Source organism: Vidua chalybeata, chromosome W (assembly GCF_026979565.1).
Source record: "Vidua chalybeata isolate OUT-0048 chromosome W, bVidCha1 merged haplotype, whole genome shotgun sequence".
Lineage (NCBI taxonomy): Eukaryota > Metazoa > Chordata > Aves > Passeriformes > Viduidae > Vidua > Vidua chalybeata.
In genome coordinates, this window is record NC_071569.1 from 1,580,544 (window position 1) to 1,598,026 (window position 17,483).

General features: G+C 43.1%; 1 pseudogene; it reads left to right on the plus strand.

The window, feature by feature from the left end:
- Window positions 1–1,853: 1,853 nt before the first annotated feature.
- Window positions 1,854–17,483, plus strand: part of LOC128802368 (uncharacterized) — a 53,772-nt pseudogene continuing 38,142 nt past the window's right edge.

A 17,483-nucleotide genomic window follows, 5' to 3' on the forward strand; every position in this document is an offset into this window, starting at 1 on the left:
AGGATTCCAGATCTTTTGCTAATTGTTCTCCAAATATCGTAGGGGACTTCTTGAACCCTTGAGGCAGAACTGACCATGTGAGCTGGGTTTTGTGTCCAGTTTTGGGGTTTTCCCACTCAAATGCAAAAATTTTCTGGCTGGCCTCATGGACAGGAAGGCAAAAGAGAGCATCCTTCAAATCTAAAATGGTAAACCATGTTCGTTCAGATGTTAAACAAGTTAACAGAGTGTAGGGGTTGGCAACCACTGGGTACAAATCCTCAGTTATCTTATTAACAGCTCTTAAATCTTGTACTACTCGGTATGATCCATCAGGCTTTTTAACAGGTAAAATAGGAGTATTGAACTCAGACTGACACTCTTTTAATAGCCCTATCGGTAAAAAGTGTTCGATTACTGGGCTAATCCCTTCTCTGTCTTCCTTTCTCAAAGGGTACTGCTTGACCCTAACTGGTTGTTTTCCTTCTTTAAGCCTAATTTGCACTAGGGGCGCATTCTTTGCTCTCCCTGGTATGTTAGAAGCCCACATCCCAGGAAATACCTGATCCAGTATTTTCCAGCGAATCTCATCTTCACTTTCAAATTTAGCCTCATTGGTTATTAACATCAGGCTTAACAATTCCACATATTGTTAGTCCTTAACCTCCAAAGTAATCTCTCCATTTTTAAATATTATTTTTGCTTCTAATTGTTCTAATAAAACTCTACCCAAAAGTGCTGATGGAGGATTGGGCATATGTAAAAATTTATGAATTCCCCATTGTTTCGCAAGTTTATATTTTAATGGTCTACAAAAATAAGCTCTTTCAGATTGGCCAGTTGCCCCTTTTACCATGACATTATAATCTGTTATTGGTATTAAAGCTTTATTTAACACTGAATATGTTGCTCATGTGTCTATCAGAAATTCAATTTCCTTTTCCTTGTTCCCTAGTTTCATTGTAACCAGAGTGTCTCCTAGGGTAAGATCCTCTGGTCCACATCAGTCTTCCTTAACATGGGCAACCACTGCCCCCCTCTTTTTGATCTCCTCCTCTTTGTTCATTGCCTTTTCTTCGTTCTGGGCACTGGTTCTTCCAGTGTCCAACTCTCTTGCAGAATGCACATTGATCTCTCCTTAGCCGAGGTGGTCCCTTGTCACCCTTGCACCAAGAATGACACAAGAACAGATGAGACATGCAGCACAAAAAGGAAGAAAAGAAGGCTTTAATGGAAAGGAAACTTCAGCTTAAATAGACCAATACGATACATTCTATTCGATTAATTAGTTAATAAAAAACATCTTTCTCGCACATCGTCCTTGAGAGGAACAGAAAAGTAAGGTGGAAGAACACCACCTGAAGATTGTTTAGACTAACAAGCTATCACATTCCTACAACTCCCTAAAAATTCTCACAAGCCACTGTGAGAAACGATTGCCGTTTCTCTCTCCCTGACCAGGCTGGCATCCACAGTCCCTGAATTAGCACAGCTTAAGAGATATCAAGACTTTATAGTGAAAGGATTAGAATGAGCAATTCCTAAGACCACAAATTGGTCAGCCTTATATGCTGTTAAACAAGGTCCCTCTCAAACACCTTCTGCATTTTTAGATCACCTGCGGGACGCGATGCAGAGGTATACCACCCTGGACCTTGAATCAGATGAAGGAATACAACAACTAATAAATTTATTTTTAGGACAATCCACAGGAGATATTAGGCGGAAACTTCAGAAGATCCGGGGCCCAAACAGCCGAGACTTGGAGACTCTATTGGATGAAGCATGGAGAGTCTTTAATAATTGGGAGGAAGGATATAAACAAGGGATGAAGAAATTAGTAGCAGTAGTAAGGGAGGAAGGAAAGGAGAAGCATGAGCAAGACCCACCAAGACAAGGACCACCCCAACCGGGAAAAGATCAATGTGCATTTTGCAAGAAGTTTGGACACTGGAAAAACCAGTGCCCGGAACGAAGAAGGGGTGATGAACAGAGAAAAAGTGACTGGGGGGGGGGAGGAAGGGTGGTTGCTCATGTGAAGGAGGACTGAGGAGGACCGGAGGGCCCTGCCCTAGGGGACCCTCTGGTTATAGTTAAACTGGGGAATAAAGAAAAAGAAGTGGAATTTTTAGTGGACACAGGGGCAACATTTTCGGTGTTGAATAAGGCCCTAATAGCTCTAACAAATGATTATGTTATGGTAAAGGGGGCTACTGGTCAATCTGAAAGGGCTTATTTTTGCAAACCATTAAAGTATAAATTGGGAAAGCAATGGGGAATTCAACGATTTTTATATATGCCTAATGCTCCATCTGCACTTTTGGGCAGGGATCTGCTAGAGCAGCTGGATGCAAAAATAATATTTAAAAATGGAGAGATTAGCTTGGAGGTAAAGAACCAACAATACCTGGAGTTGTTAAGCCTAATGTTAATAACCAAGGAAATCAAACCTGTAAATGAAGAAGAGAAAAACTTCAAGAAAATAATGGATCAAGTATTCCCAGGGGTATGGGCTTTTAATATACCAGGGAGAGCAAAGAATGCATTACCTATACAAATCAAGCTTCAAGGAAGAGGAATGACCAGTGAGGGTTAAACAATACCCCCTGAAGAAAGAAGAGAAGGGATTAGCCCAATTATAGAAAACTTTTTGCAGATAGGACTGTTAAAAGAGTGTCAAACTGATTTTAATACTCCCATTTTGCCAGTAAAGAAGCCTTATGGGTCATGCAGGTTAGTACAAGACTTAAGGGCTGTTAACAGAATAACTGAAGACTTGTATCCAGTAGTTGCTAACCCTTATACCTTGTTAACTCATTTAACACCTGAACTAATCTGGTTTACTGTTTTAGATTTGAAGGACGCTTTCTTTTGCCTCCCTCTCCACAAAGCCAGCCAGAAAATTTTTGCATTTGAATGGGAGAACCCCAAAACTGGACGGAGGAATCAGCTCACATGGTGTGTACTACCACAGGGATACAAGAACTCCCCCACTATATTTGGGGAACAGCTTTCCAAGGACTTAGAGTCTTGGGAACCTCCACCAGGAGAAGGGCAGCTGCTCCAATATGTGGATGACCTCCTGATAGCCACCCAGACCCAGGAAACATGCGTGGACTGGACGGAAAGCCTCCTAAACTTTTTGGGCCTGCAAGGGTATCAAGTATCCCAGAAGAAAGCCCAGACAGTGAGGCAAACAGTCATTTACTTGGGTTATTAAGTGAGTGCTGGACAATGGACCTTGGGCCAAGATCGCAAAGAGGCAATATGCCAGACCCCGAGACCTCAGACAGTGAAAGAACTTAGAACCTTTCTAGGCATGACAGGTTGGTGCAGGCTATGGATTTATAACTATGGGTTGCTTGTTAAGCCTTTATATGCCCTGATCACAGAAGGGAACAGCGATCTCCAGTGGACAAGAGAAGCAACCCAAGCCTTCGACCAACTAAAGAAGGCCCTCATGTCAGCTCCAGCTTTAGGACTTCCAGATGTGAGTAAACCATTTTTCTTGTTTTCCCATGAAAAGCAAGGGATTGCCTTGGGAATATTAGCACAGAACTTGGGCCCGTATCGGAAAGCAGTGGCTTATCTCTCCAAACAGCTGGATACGGCAGCTAAAGGATGGCCAGGGTGTCTCAGAGCCGTTACAGCAGTAGCAGTGAACATCCAGGAAGCACGCAAATTCACCCTGGGCCAGAAGATGACTGTGCTAGTATCCCACACATTGTCTGCAGTCCTTGAGGCAAAAGGGGGACATTGGCTCTCTCCACAGAGCTTTCTGAAGTACCAAGCTGTACTAGTAGAACAAGATGATGTTGAAATTGTGGTAACTAACATTGTGAATCCAGCTTCCTTTCTCAGCGGGAGTATGGGAGAACCAGTGATCCATGACTGTCTGGAGATCATTGAAGCCACCTACTCCAGCCGCCCGGATCTGAAGGACATCCCACTCGAAGGTGCTGAGAAATAGTTTACTGATGGAAGCAGCTATGTCATCAGTGGAAAAAGGCATGCTGGATATGCGGTTACCACAAGCAGAGAGGTAATAGAGTCTAGACCCTTATCAGCAAACACCTCTGCACAGAAGGCTGAAATAATCGCCTTAACTCGAGCCTTAGAGCTGGCAAAAGGAAAGGAGATTAATATCTACACGGACTCAAGGTATGCATTCGGGGTGGTTCATGCACATGGAGCCATTTGGAGAGAGAGAGGACTATTGAATTCGCAAGGAAAGGATATTAAACATGCACAAGAGATATTGAGACTACTAGATGCAGTACAACTACCTGAGAAGGTAGCCATCATGCACATTAAGGCACACCAAAAAGTGAGCTCTGAATTAGAAGAAGGGAACATGCTAGCAGACAGAGAGGCAAAAGACGCAGCCAAAGGTGAGGTATTTGAGGAGACAGTGGAGGCAACATTGATCTCAGATGGAAAGATTTCTATTGAAGGTAAGCCAGTGTACAATAAAAAGGATAAGAAACTTATTAAGGCAGGAAAAGCAAATTATAATCAAGAAGGATGGGCTGTAACAGAGGAAGGGAGACTTATAGTGCCTTCCTATTTGTTGTGGTCATTAGTGCAGAAAGAACATGAAAAGACACATTGGGGAATAGATGCCCTGTATAACCATCTGAAAGGAAAAATTTTAGCTAGAAAACTACAGGGCACAGTTATACAAGTAACTCGTCAGTGTAGCCTTTGCCTCCGAACTAATCCTAAAAACATCCCAAAGCCTAAAGTTGGACAAATTGGGAAAGGTTGCGGACCTGGGCAGCAGTGGCAAATCAATTTCACAGAATTACCCAGGAAGGGGGAATATCGTTACCTCCTGGTATTGACTGATACCTTTTCAGGTTGGCCAGAAGCTTTTCCTACTAGGACAGCTAAAGCATGAGAAGTAACCAAAGCACTGTTGCAAGAAATAATACCAAGGTTTGGAGTTCCAGCCACCATATCCTCAGATAGAGGGCCGCATTTTATTTCCAAAATAGTGCAACAGATTAGCCACCACCTGGGGATAGACTGGGAGCTACATACCCCATATCATCCTCAATCAAGTGGCCAAGTGGAAAAGATGAATCATTTCATTAAACAACAAATTGTGAGATTGGGACAAGAGGCAAACCTACCTTGGCCCCAGGCTCTCCCATTAGCATTATTGCGAATCCGGATAAAACCAAGGACAAAAGAAAAACTGAGCCCCTTTGAAATAGTATATGGGAGGCCATATGCAGTTCAAGAAGGAACCACACCAACACAAGTAGGGGAGGAAACCCTACATAAGTATATGGTAGCCCTGAATAAACAACTGAGGGAAGTTGAAAAATATGTGGCTGGAGATCAAAACAGAGAATTAGATGGACCAGTACACAATGTACAACCTGGGGATTATGTATATGTTAAGTCTTTTGCAGAAAATACCTTGGAACCGCAGTGGGAAGGACCATTCCAGGTGCTCCTCACCACCTTTACTGCAATCAAGATCAAAGAACAGAAGGCCTGGATCCATCACTCCTGAGTGAAGAAAGCCCCTGAGGGAGTCTGGAAAGTGACACCAGGCAACAACGAACTGAAGCTGAAGCTCACCTGGAACAGCGAATAAATGGACCTATAGAAATCATGGACATAATGGAGAAGGTCGTAACTATTATAGCCACTGCTATAGTTGTAAGAGGAGCCAATACAATATCACGCAGGTAACAATGTAATTGGAATATACTGGTGCCAAGGAAGGGCCTACGATCCCCACTCTCATAAGGCCCTAAACGAGATTCTAAAGGTCACAAATGCACATTTGTGGGAAGGGAGAAATGTTTGGGGATGTAATTATGCATTTGTGCAAGATGGGTTCCATGAGGCTTATTATCCGCCCATGAAACTCATTTGGATTAGCCCTGAATGCTGTGACAAATGTTTGAGTAAATGTCCTGAGTTTAGGCTAAAACTAGATGGATGTGCAATAAGACGTATGATCTTGACTTTAACATCACTCAAGTATGTATTGATTATCATAAGAACAGGACTAGAACTACCCCACCAACACAAAAGAAAGCTGTCACTACCCAAAGACCAATTATCCCAGAAGTAGAAGAGCAGCCTATAGCTCCCACAATTACTAGAATTGGGCCGTATGCTATTAAGAAAACAGGAATCCAGAAACTGCTGGTCAATCCAGAATGGTCTCTGAAGCGAGTAGAAATGGGAATACAAGTAAATGCTTCGGACATCCGGCCAGAGTGTGCCCCATTTCTCAGAAATCCTTTCATGGACTGGACCACTTGGCTTCAAAAACGAATGCCCTCTAACTTTAAGAGTAAAAGGGATCTCACTGGGCTGCTAGGGACTGGACTGGGAGTGCTAAACACCATAGATTCAGAAGTATTGATGAATAAATTAACCACAGTGGGGAATGACTTGGTTAAATTACAGCAACCTTTACAGTCCTCCCTATTAGCACTAGGTGACAACCATTGGAAGTTATCCAAAGTATTACCAGAGTGGGAGAATACCGAAGAGCAAGACCATGAAGTAATAATTAATGCATTAGGCACAGCCAGTGAAAATGTTTCACTAGCTCTTGGGTGTACTCAAGCACAACTATGGATGCAGTCAGTAGCTGCTGCAGTTATCAGGGAAGGCGGAGAAGGACTATTCCCCGCTGAACTCCGTAAAATTGTTTGGGATACTGCATCCGATATAGAAAGGGAACTGCAAGCTTGTTGGACTTTGGTCAATTTTACTTATAACTCTATGACTAGTAAAGTAACAGCCTTTGTTTTAACAATACATAATGCATCAGTGAGTTTAATTCACCCAATAGTTCCCCTGGTATTAAACCATGAAGGGACTGTGTTGTATCCTTCTGAACATAGAACATGGGCATGAGAAATTAGAGGAAAGTGGCAAACCATCAACCTAGAGCCCTGTTCCATGAGGAAGCAACTGGGGTACATATGTGAGGGGACATTAGAGAGTAATAAAGACACATGTCTGGATACAGACCAAAGCATTTGCCACTTCGAAACACATTCAGGCAATCAAACAACTTTGCTTGTATATATAGGACAAGGTTGTGTCTGTCTCAGGACAGCATGCCCCACCGTAATGATAGACAACCTAAGCATGAATGAGACTCAGTTTAATTTATGTGTCTGTAACTTGGTCAAAATTGAGGGATGTGACTTCTCCTACCGGGCACTTGTAGTATCACACCAGTATATAAAAGCCAATTTCGTTACTGTACAAGAAATAGTGCCTGTGCCCATAGGAATGAATTTGACTTTAGTTGCTCAGTTGTTAAAACATCAAGAATTGAGAGAAATTTTGAATGGGATTAGAGACGCAGGGAAAAAGACTTTAATCACTAATCACCATGACACAGAAACCATCAAAGGAGTTTTTAAACGACTTGAGGAACACTTGTCTTATCATTGGTGGGATGTGCTTTTTGGATGGTCATCAACAGCAACCGGCATACTTAATACTTTAATTCATCCTATCATTGTGTTGCTTATTTTAGTTACTATAAGCTGGATTTTGTCTATTATGATACTTGTTTGGAATTGGAAGATGATACAACAAATGACGGCACTATCTTCGCTATCAAAAGCATATGGTTTAGTCTTAAGAGACAGTAGACACATGTCTTGGGCAGATGAAGAGGAATCTATATATTGAGTAAAAGAATTTACTCATTTCAAAGAAGTGTGGAATGAAACATAAACTTTAAGAGATTTAGAGATTTTAGAGGAGCTAAGGTTTTAGTTAGAGATAAGCCTTACTAGAGTTAATTAAAATAAATGAGTAGGCCTTGATGAAGTTAAGAGTTAGTAGTTAACTAATAATTGATTGCTTGTCAACACAATGTTTAGTTAGCTGGGTTTGTAATGAAGAATATAGAAACTGACAAATACCTTTTAGGAACATAAGACAATTGTGGGCCTCCTCTGTTCTGAAACCAATTGAAGACAGAGAATGGGAGTTCTACCAAGATTCATTTGTCATATTTGCATTGAAAAGGTAGAAAGGTCAGAATGAGGAAGACTTCATTTACTTCCTCATTTTGGGACCCCTCCCCATGAAAGGGACCACCAACCCATTTCAAGGAACAAACTACACATGCTTAATAGCTTTTGAAATGATTAGCATATGAAGCGAGGAATGGGATGTACCAAAATGATGAATATGTATTTGTATTTTGGGTATTCAATACCTGTGTGGATAAAAGGACTCTGTAATCATTTGAAAGGGGCGGTGTGTATTTGGGAGCTATCCCACACGCTGCCCGGGCTCACAATAAACATACACTTTCTAACTTTAAACTGTTAGAGAGTTTCTGTCCGTCACAGTTGGATATCGGTGTGGCTTTTCTCTCTCTGTCTTCCTTGTTTTCGCCTGGCTCCTTTTTCCCGGGGCACTGTCCAGGCGCTTCCGGGATCAGCCAGAGAGAAGCAACAAACACATTTGTGGGTTCGTTTGATACAGACAGAGTTGTTTAGAGAGTGCGATCAAGACCGGGATAAAGAGACTCAAGAGATTGGACACTTGCTATGTAGTAGGTTGCATTTGCTCGAACGTCAACATACAAGTGACGATGGTCTGGGTTTGAGTTACAGGTTTTATAGGGGAAAATAAGAGATGAGGTGAAAGCAATGGAACGATGCCTGTATGAATATATTATAGGTAAAATCCAATGGGAATAACTTCAGGGGGAAGGGTGAATATACGTAAAAATACAGAATAGTAACTCCAGCTTTAGGTTTAGGAAACAGAAACTCCCATTTCAAATTCACAAAGCTTTTTTGCTCCATTTGCGTAGCTGTACAATACAACAATCGGTACTAGATCAATATCCATATTTCTTTAATAAATCACTTGTCTGCTGCTGGATGAACAGTCCGGGCAGCGGAGCCCACTCTTCCAGGAATATCCCGGGGGCGCCCCGAGGGGGTCCACATCCCAAACTGGTCTCACAGCCGAGCAGAGTCTCCCCCTGGCTTGGCTCGCCAATTGAATTGTTAAAGCTGAAAATCATGGACAAAGACTCTCTAACTAGTCAAAGTTAGAAAGTGGTATGTTTATTACACCAGTGGGCAGCACGGGCAGGGTCGTCCCCGAAATGCGTGACCACACCACACAAAGATTTTTGCCTTCTATTTATTTCCCAAAATAATACATATGCATAACACCAGCACCTCCCATCCCCACTTTGTATTAAAATGTGGTTATTAGTCCTTCACACGTGCGCAATTCTTCTCTTGAATTGGGTCGGTGGTCTTGAATTGGGTCAGTGGTCCCAGGGATGAAGTCAGGAAAGTCTTCGTCAGGTCTCTGTGACCCTCTGGCACAATCCAGGGCCCTCTGCTTCATGATGGATTGACATAGAGTCCAGGTACTGGGCATTGTTCCACTGGTTTCAATATGTTCCTATAATGGTTCACTTCCTCCACTTCCTTCTACAAATGAGCTCATAATATAACAATTAGCTTAGCTTAAGCATCTAATAATCATTAACCTATCGTTGGTGTATCTAACTTCAATATGAATTGGTTCTAACTCTCAGCTAAAATCTTAACCCTTTCAAATCATGATTCATAGTCATCATAGCCTTTGGTGTTATGCCCTAGGAACAGGTAGACCCAAAACTTTGTGTCCATAAACAACTGAATAAAGTCTATGAGACATGTCCCCTTTAAACTCCAATTCTCATTCAGTTCAATTTTCCTTTATGCCTGTCAGAGACTGAAATAGTTCATGCCTCAAACACTGATATAATGTTTTGCTCATTATAACAAAAACTACAACCAAAGAAGCCTCCCTGAAAATACCTGACTGGGACTTTGGACTGTAAATTAAACCACCTAGATAAGATGCTATTGTTCAATCATCTCAGGTCTAGGAAAAAAACAAACAAGGCCTAGGAAAAAGAAGGGAGGAGGTTTCGGGTGTAACCTCTGGTCAGAGGCAGTGAACACCCATCCTCCCTTACACAGACTGGCCCACCTGTAGAACCCCCAATCCCACAGGCCACATCCATGGGACATTCACATTAAGCTCAGGGGGTATTGTAATCCATGAAAGACCCCCCAAACCGCTCTCCAGATGCCTTGCAACACAGGATTGCACATAATGCAACAGATCCAGTCTGTTGCAAGTGATTGTCCCCCCCGAGAAAAGAGTAAAAATTTAACAGGGTAGAAATCCATTTGGATTTAGGTGAAATGTGCCGCTTTGAGCTTGCCAACATAAGTAAAATATGCTGTTTAGTCTGCTAACTGCAGCACTAGCAAAACTGCCCCAGCTAAGGAGAAAGAACGCAAATTTCCAAGCTAAAGAGATAAGAGATAAGAAAGACTCCTCGGACCTTGAAACAGACAGCGCAGAGTGACCCAGGAGTTCTCTCTGTACTTTCTGACAAAAACAGAGTACAAGTGTAACTAGCTGTAAGTGAAACATGAAATCAGAAGAATGAATATGCATGAACCTATTGTGATATTCTAGGAATACGTAAATTACCTAGAGTAATAAAAAAGGATTGGGAGTTTTTGGGGGCACGCATGTCCTTTGAAGGGGAAAGATCCCTCGCATGCGCCCAGCGCTGTAATAAACACATACTGTGCCCTACAAATCTATTGGAATTTTGGGGTCTTAATTTTTCCCTGCAATTCATTTGGCTAGCCAGGCAGGAGGGTTTCTGTCCTTGCAGGGGCAGAGGGGAGAATGGACCTCCTTGGTGCGCCCCAGGGAATTTCCCTGGAGGGGGCTCCACTCTGCCTCAGCTTGCTACCTGCAGAGACAGGCAACAACCTGCTGGTGTGTGGATAAACTGTATGTATCAAAAGGGCCCTGGGGGGAGAGAGAGACAGGACTGCTGGTCAGTCACTCAGAGATGTCTGAGTGCCCAGCCTCGTTCCTGTGCCTGCAAGCATCCCAGCCAATAGGGCGGTTGGGCTGGAGACATGTTCACTGTTCCGATAGAGCGGCCGCTAGCGACTTCTGGGGGTGAAGTCGAGTGGACCCGAAATTTGTGTGCTTGTGGTGTCCGGACATTGTGCGGTCAGTGTGTTTGTAATCGTGTGAGTGCGTGGTGTATAAAAGGAGTGAACGAACGAAGGAGTGAGTGCACACGCAGTGCGGGGGGGATGCTTTACTCGCGACTGAAGCGGCTGAGTGCAGCCCGGGGCGCTGGCTGGGATAAGCTGGGGGGCAGGGAGTGCCCTGCAGAGAAGTGGAACAAGTGGAGAAACGTGGGTGAGGATGTTTACTGTGTTTAAAGGTGGTGATTTGTGTAGACGGTGCACATTTTAACCGTCATTAGACGAACACGGGGCGGGGGGGGGGGGGGGGGGGGGGGGGTCCTCTGCTCCAGTGGTTCAGACTTGATTCCTGGAATTTTACTCTGTGCTGTTATTCTGAGTGTGTCCAGAGTGTGTGGGGACCAGAGGAAGCTGATGTGGGTAGATGCTGAAGTGTTGTATGCTGTGTTGTGTTGAGAAAAGGGGGCGCTTTAAGAGATACCACCTTTCCCAGCAACTTGGTGTGGTTCTTCCCACGCATTGTGGTAATTTGATTCTCGTGATTGTATGGTTGTGTTTGTGGAGATTTTAGGATTCGGTTTGCAACAAGTGTAGCATTTTACGCAGAAGGCCTGCAGTATGGTGATTTATGTTTAACTGTGGAAAAACAAAATAGAGGAATTCCAGGAATTCCTCCCCCACACAGCAACTTAAGCCCTGACTCCCAGGAATTGGAGATAAGGAGTAAGGAGGGGGGGTCTGCGTTTGTGAGCATATCGGAGTTTTTGCTGTAACAGGCACAGTCTTTTGCAGAGCAACAAAGTAAGTGTCAGCAGAAACAATGCTTTAATTAGATTGTGCAGGAAGAGAACTGGAAAAGACTGAGATTTTGTGAAAGGGAGTTTTTGGTGCATTGAGAGGCTGGCACCTTGCATGAGTACGATTGCAATACAGAGTTTGTGAGAGGGGCTGGTATTGCTGTTCAATGCCCCAAGTGTAAATTGGAGGTTCCTGATCAAGCCGATTCAGAACCTGAGATCTTAAAGCTTAGGTGTGGAGGATCACATCTGATACCTGCCACCTGGACGTCTGTGTGTGAGAAAAACTGAGAAAAGACTGTGAGTCTTGGGTGGAAACAAAAGAGTATAAGGAATGAAAACTAACCAGAGCAAAGAGGTTCCCAGACTAGCCCCTTTGGGGGGGGCTCACTGGGAGAAATCCACCAGTAGGGGCTGCTCAGAAAATAAAAAGATTTATAATACCTTATTGCAGTCTGTCCTAGGGTGACGTTATGGTGCTTGTATCCCAAATCGTGTGTTCTGTTTATGCCTGATATTATGTTCTGTGCCTTCAGGACTGACTCTGAAAGTGAAGGATTGTTTTGTCTTGTTATCAGCCGGCTCACCTCCCCCCATGCTCTGTGTCTAGGAGAGGCTTGGCTGGCTTGGCTTGCTTGCTTGCTTGCTGGCTTGCTTGCTTTTGCTTTTTAGTTAGTTTAGCTAGGCCGTCCAATTTTTACCCTGGACTGTTTCTTCTTCCCTTCCCTTTCCCTTTCCTGAATATCATCTGAACCTGCTCTGGACCTGGACCTGGGAAACATCAAGAAACACCGAGAGTCTGCATTTTTGTGACCTGCAGCAGACATCCCCAGCGCCGGAGACTGATAGCTGGGTGACCAGGAGAGACTTTCTGAATTTGTCATCTCTTCAGAACGGTGAAAGAGTTTTGTCATCTGGTGTTGATTTTTGTATTGGGGACTGTTTTACTTGTTAAATAAACAGGTTTTTTTCCACTTCTCTCTGAAGTAATCCTTCCCGAACCAGGTGGGGGGAGGGGCCGTGGGGGGTTTGCTTTCTGGGGGCTCTTTCCGGAGGTCTTCTCCCAAATTTGCCCTAATCTAGGACACAGTCAATGTTGTTTTAGGATGGGAAAGCAAATAAGGTGAGGTCTTGTATGCTGATATGTTTTTCACCTTAAAGAATCAGCCAGAATGGCAGAGTAACTAAATGTGGGTTCAGAGTTCCCTCTGACCCACTGGTGTTAGCTCTTGAAAAAGAAAACACAGCAAAGAGAAGGCAAATCAAATGTGTTGTTCAGCATGCCGTATAAGGCAGCGATGTATAAAATCAGACAAAGCTTATCATCCTGAAACACAAAAACATACATGATTTGTAAAAGCCTCCTTCTAAGGTAAGGGAGGATGAGGAGGACCTCCCCAAAAGGGAAGAGGACTCAGGCTCCAAACGTATACCCACTCGAACCCATCCCCCTCCTGGCAGTTCAATCTCATCCAGAACTAAGAAGGAACAGACCCCTCTGTGAGAGGCAGTGGAACCAGGAGAAAGGAAAAGGGTGGAATTTTGATTGATACAAGGGCCATATATTCAGTTTTAAATAAAGCTTTAGTGGGAATAACTGTCCAGTCTGAGAAGGCATACTTTTGCAAACCTTTAAAGTAACAATGGGGTATTTACAAGTTTTTGTATATGCCCAACTTGCTAAACATTCTAGAATGAGGAGGTTACTCTGGAGGTAAATGATCAAAGGTACATAGAGGTATTAAGTTTAACATTAACAGCCACTGAAAATAAGGAGAAAAATAGTGAAGAGATTAGGACAAGTATTTTCAGGGCTATGGGCCTCTGATGTACCAGGGAGGGCAAAGAATGCCCCCCCCCCCCCTAGTAATCAAGCTTAAGGAAAAGACACAAACAGTGAAAATTAAGCAGTACCCCCTGAAAGAGATAGGGAAGAAATCCGCCCAGTAATTAATAGTACAGGATTGAGGGCTGTCAATTAGATAACAAAAGATTTATATCCTGTGGTAGCAAATCCATATACCTTACTAACTTGTTTAACACCTGAACTAACCTGGTTTACTGTGTAAGATTTGAAAGATGCTTTCTATTGCCTCTCTATCCATGAAGCCAGCCAGAAAATTTTTGCATTTGAATAGAAAAGCCCTAAAAGTGGGCACAAAACCTAGCTCACATGGTCCATGTGCCTCAAGGCTTCAAAATCCCCACTCCATTTGGAGAACAACTTGCAAAGAACCAGAGTGCTGGGAAACTCCACAGGAAGAAGGAAGAAGCCTTTCAAATTTCCTAGAACTCCAAGGATACAGAGTATTAAAGAAAAAGAAACAGGCATGGCAGGGTGGTGCCAGCTGTGGGTTTATAATTACAGACTGTTCGTCAGATAGAGATCTCCAGTAGACAAAGGAAGCCACAGGGGCCTTCCACCAGCTAAAGAGTGCCTCATGTCAGCTCCAGCTTTAGGACTTCCAGATGTAAGTAAACTATTCTTTGTATTCTCCCGTGTGGCTCAGGACTTGAATTCATACCGGAGGGCAGTTGCTTACTTTTCCAAGCAACTAGATGCAATGCCAAAGGATGGCCAGGTTGCCTCAGAGCTGTAGCAGCAGTCGTGCTGAATATACAAGAAACACGCAAAGTTACCCTGGGACAGAAATTGACCGTACTAGTGTCCCACACAGTGTTCGCAGTACTGGAAGTAAAAGGCGGCCACTGGCTCTCACCACAGAGATTCCTGAAGTACCAAGCCATCATAGTACAAGATGATATAGAGAGAGTGGTAACTAAAATTGTCAATCCAGTTTCTTTTCTCAGTGGAAATCAAAGAGAAGCAGAACACCACGATTGCCTGGAGACTACTGAAGCTACTTACTCCAGCCATCCAGACTTAAAGGACACTCCTTTGGATGATGCAGAGACCTGGTTCACTGACAGGAGTAGCTACATGGCCAGTGGAAAGTGACATGCTGTCACTACCAGAGAGGTAATAGAATCTGCCCCCTTACCAACAGGCACCTCTGCACAGAAGGCCAAGATCATTGCACTGCCCCATGCCTTGGAAATGGCAAAAGGAAAGAGAATAAGCATTTATACAGACTCTAGATATGCATTCGGAATTGTGCATGCACATGGAGCTGTCTAGAGAGAGAGAGGGGACTGCTGACCTCACAAGGAAAGAACATCAAACATGCACAAGAGATAATCTGGCTGCTGGAAGTATGCATATTAAAGCACACCAGAGAGTGAACTCAGAATTGGAAAAAAGAAATGAGCTGTTGGATGGAAAGTCAAAGAAAGCAGAAAAAGGTGAGGTAATTATGGACAGATTTCCCGTAAAGGTAAGCCAGAATATAATAATAATACTATTCAAAAGGGACATATAATCAAGAGGGGTGGGCTACCATTGAAGGGGAGCTGGTAATCCCTCCCCATTTGTGTGGTCACTAGTAGAGGGAGGAGCACCAGAAAACACACTGGGGCCGAACTACTTTAAAAGCTTTTATAAAGTGCGGCTCCTTTCCCAGAATGACCAAGGCCTCCAGTGTTACAGAGTGCATTGAAATGAAGTGTTGACTTTTAAGTGGTAGTTTCCACAGGCTTTTTATAACACATATCTGATTGAAAGGATCATTGCCAGGAATTTATATGCCACTATCACTCAGGTGAACTGACAGTGTGATCCTTGCCTCCAAACTAACCCCAAGAATACCCCCAGACAAAACTTGGCCAGATTGGGAGGGGCCATGGATCTGGACAGCAGTGGTAAATTGGCTTTTCAAAACCCCCATGGAAAGGGGAGTGTCGGTGTTTATGAGTATTGGGAAATACATTTTCAGGGTGGCCAGAAGCATTCCCCACCAGAACTGTCTAGGTGACCAGAGTAAATAATACTGCTTTTGGAGTTCCAGTCACAATACTCCCAGACAGAGGATCACATTTTATTTCCAGAATAGTGCAGGAGACCTATATGGTGGCTTTAAGTAGACAGGTCAAAGAAAATGAAAAGACATGTGGCTGGAACTCAGAGCAGGGAGCTAAGTGAACCAGTACATAACATACAGCCTGGGAATTAAGTATACGTTAAGTCTTTTACAGAAAAGACTTTGGAACCATAGTGGGAAGGACCATTCCAGATGCTTCTCACCACCTACACCGCAATCAAGATTAAGAAGCAGAATGCCTGGATCGACCATGTTTGAATGAAAAGGCCCCAGAAGCCACTTGGAAATTGACACCAAGAGACAATGAACTGAGATTAAAACGTATTCAGGCAAAATGAGTGTATTATGGTGGGGTAGTTTGTAATTTTATTTATAGAATTGTTTTGTCTATAATTGTAATTGATGCTGAATAGCCTTAGTCCCAGATTCTAATCAGTACACTGGATCTATGAGAGAGCTGGCCACTGCCGCAGGTGGACTGGAAAACTCAACCCCTTGAGTTATCCCTAAAAGGCCGGGGTCCAAGACCACAAGTTAATAGTAGAAGTGCTTAGTATGGTTCAAAATAACGTGTCTTCAGCTTTCAGTTTTATACAAGCACAGTTTTGGATGCAGGCAACAGCAGCTTTGATCATACAGGAGGGGGTGAAAATTATTTTCCAGCTGAAATTTGAAGGATTGTCTGGGATAATGCGATTGATTCTGAGAGAAAGTTCCAATCCTGGTGGACTGTGATAAATTTCCTGATTATATAAAGAAATCTCAGAAGCGTCTGTGACCTATGATCCTGTTTCAAATGAGGCCACTGCTTTTGTACTTACTGTATGCAATGCCACTGTTTAAATCATGAAAAATGGTGCTCTACCACTCAGAACATAAGGTATGGGCACGAAAGGTGAACGAAAAGTGGCAAACAGTAAACTTTGAATCTTGTGCTACTAGGGAACAACTAGGATAAAGCAATACTATTAATGCTCAAGATTTGTGTCTGGACAATGAACAAAGTATCTGCCACTTTGAGATTCATCCAGTCACTGATCAGAAAACTGTGCTTGTATATACTAGTAAAGGTTGTGTATGCTTAAGAACTCCTTGTGCTATTGTAATTGTGCCTAGTAGGTCAAATGTACATAGTAAAGCATTAAGGGACACTTATTAACATAAGGATTTGCATTAAGTAAAAAAATTTACTTACCATCTTAGAGAAAGGGGGGAATGAGACAGAGTAAAAATTTAACAGGGTAGAAATCCATTTGGATTTAGGTGAAATGTGCTGCTTTGAGCTTGCCAACATAAGTAAAATATGCTGTTTAGTCTGCTAACTGCAGCACTAGCAAAACTGCCCCAGCTAAGGAGAAAGAACGCAAATTTCCAAGCTAAAGAGATAAGAGATAAGAAAGACTCCTCGGACCTTGAAACAGACAGTGCAGAGTGACCCAGGAGTTCTCTCTGCACTTTCTGACAAAAACTGAGTACAAGTGTAACTAGCTGTAAGTGAATCATGAAATCAGAAGAATGAATATGCATGAACCTATTGTGATATTCTAGGAATATGTAAATTACCTAGAGTAATAAAAAAGGATCGGGAGTTTTCAGGGCCACGCATGTCCTTTGAAGGGGAAAGATCCCTCGCATGCATCCAGCACTGTAATAAAAACATACTGTGCCCTACAAATCTATTGGAATTGTGGGATCTTAATTTTTCACCGCAATTCACCCTGGAGGGG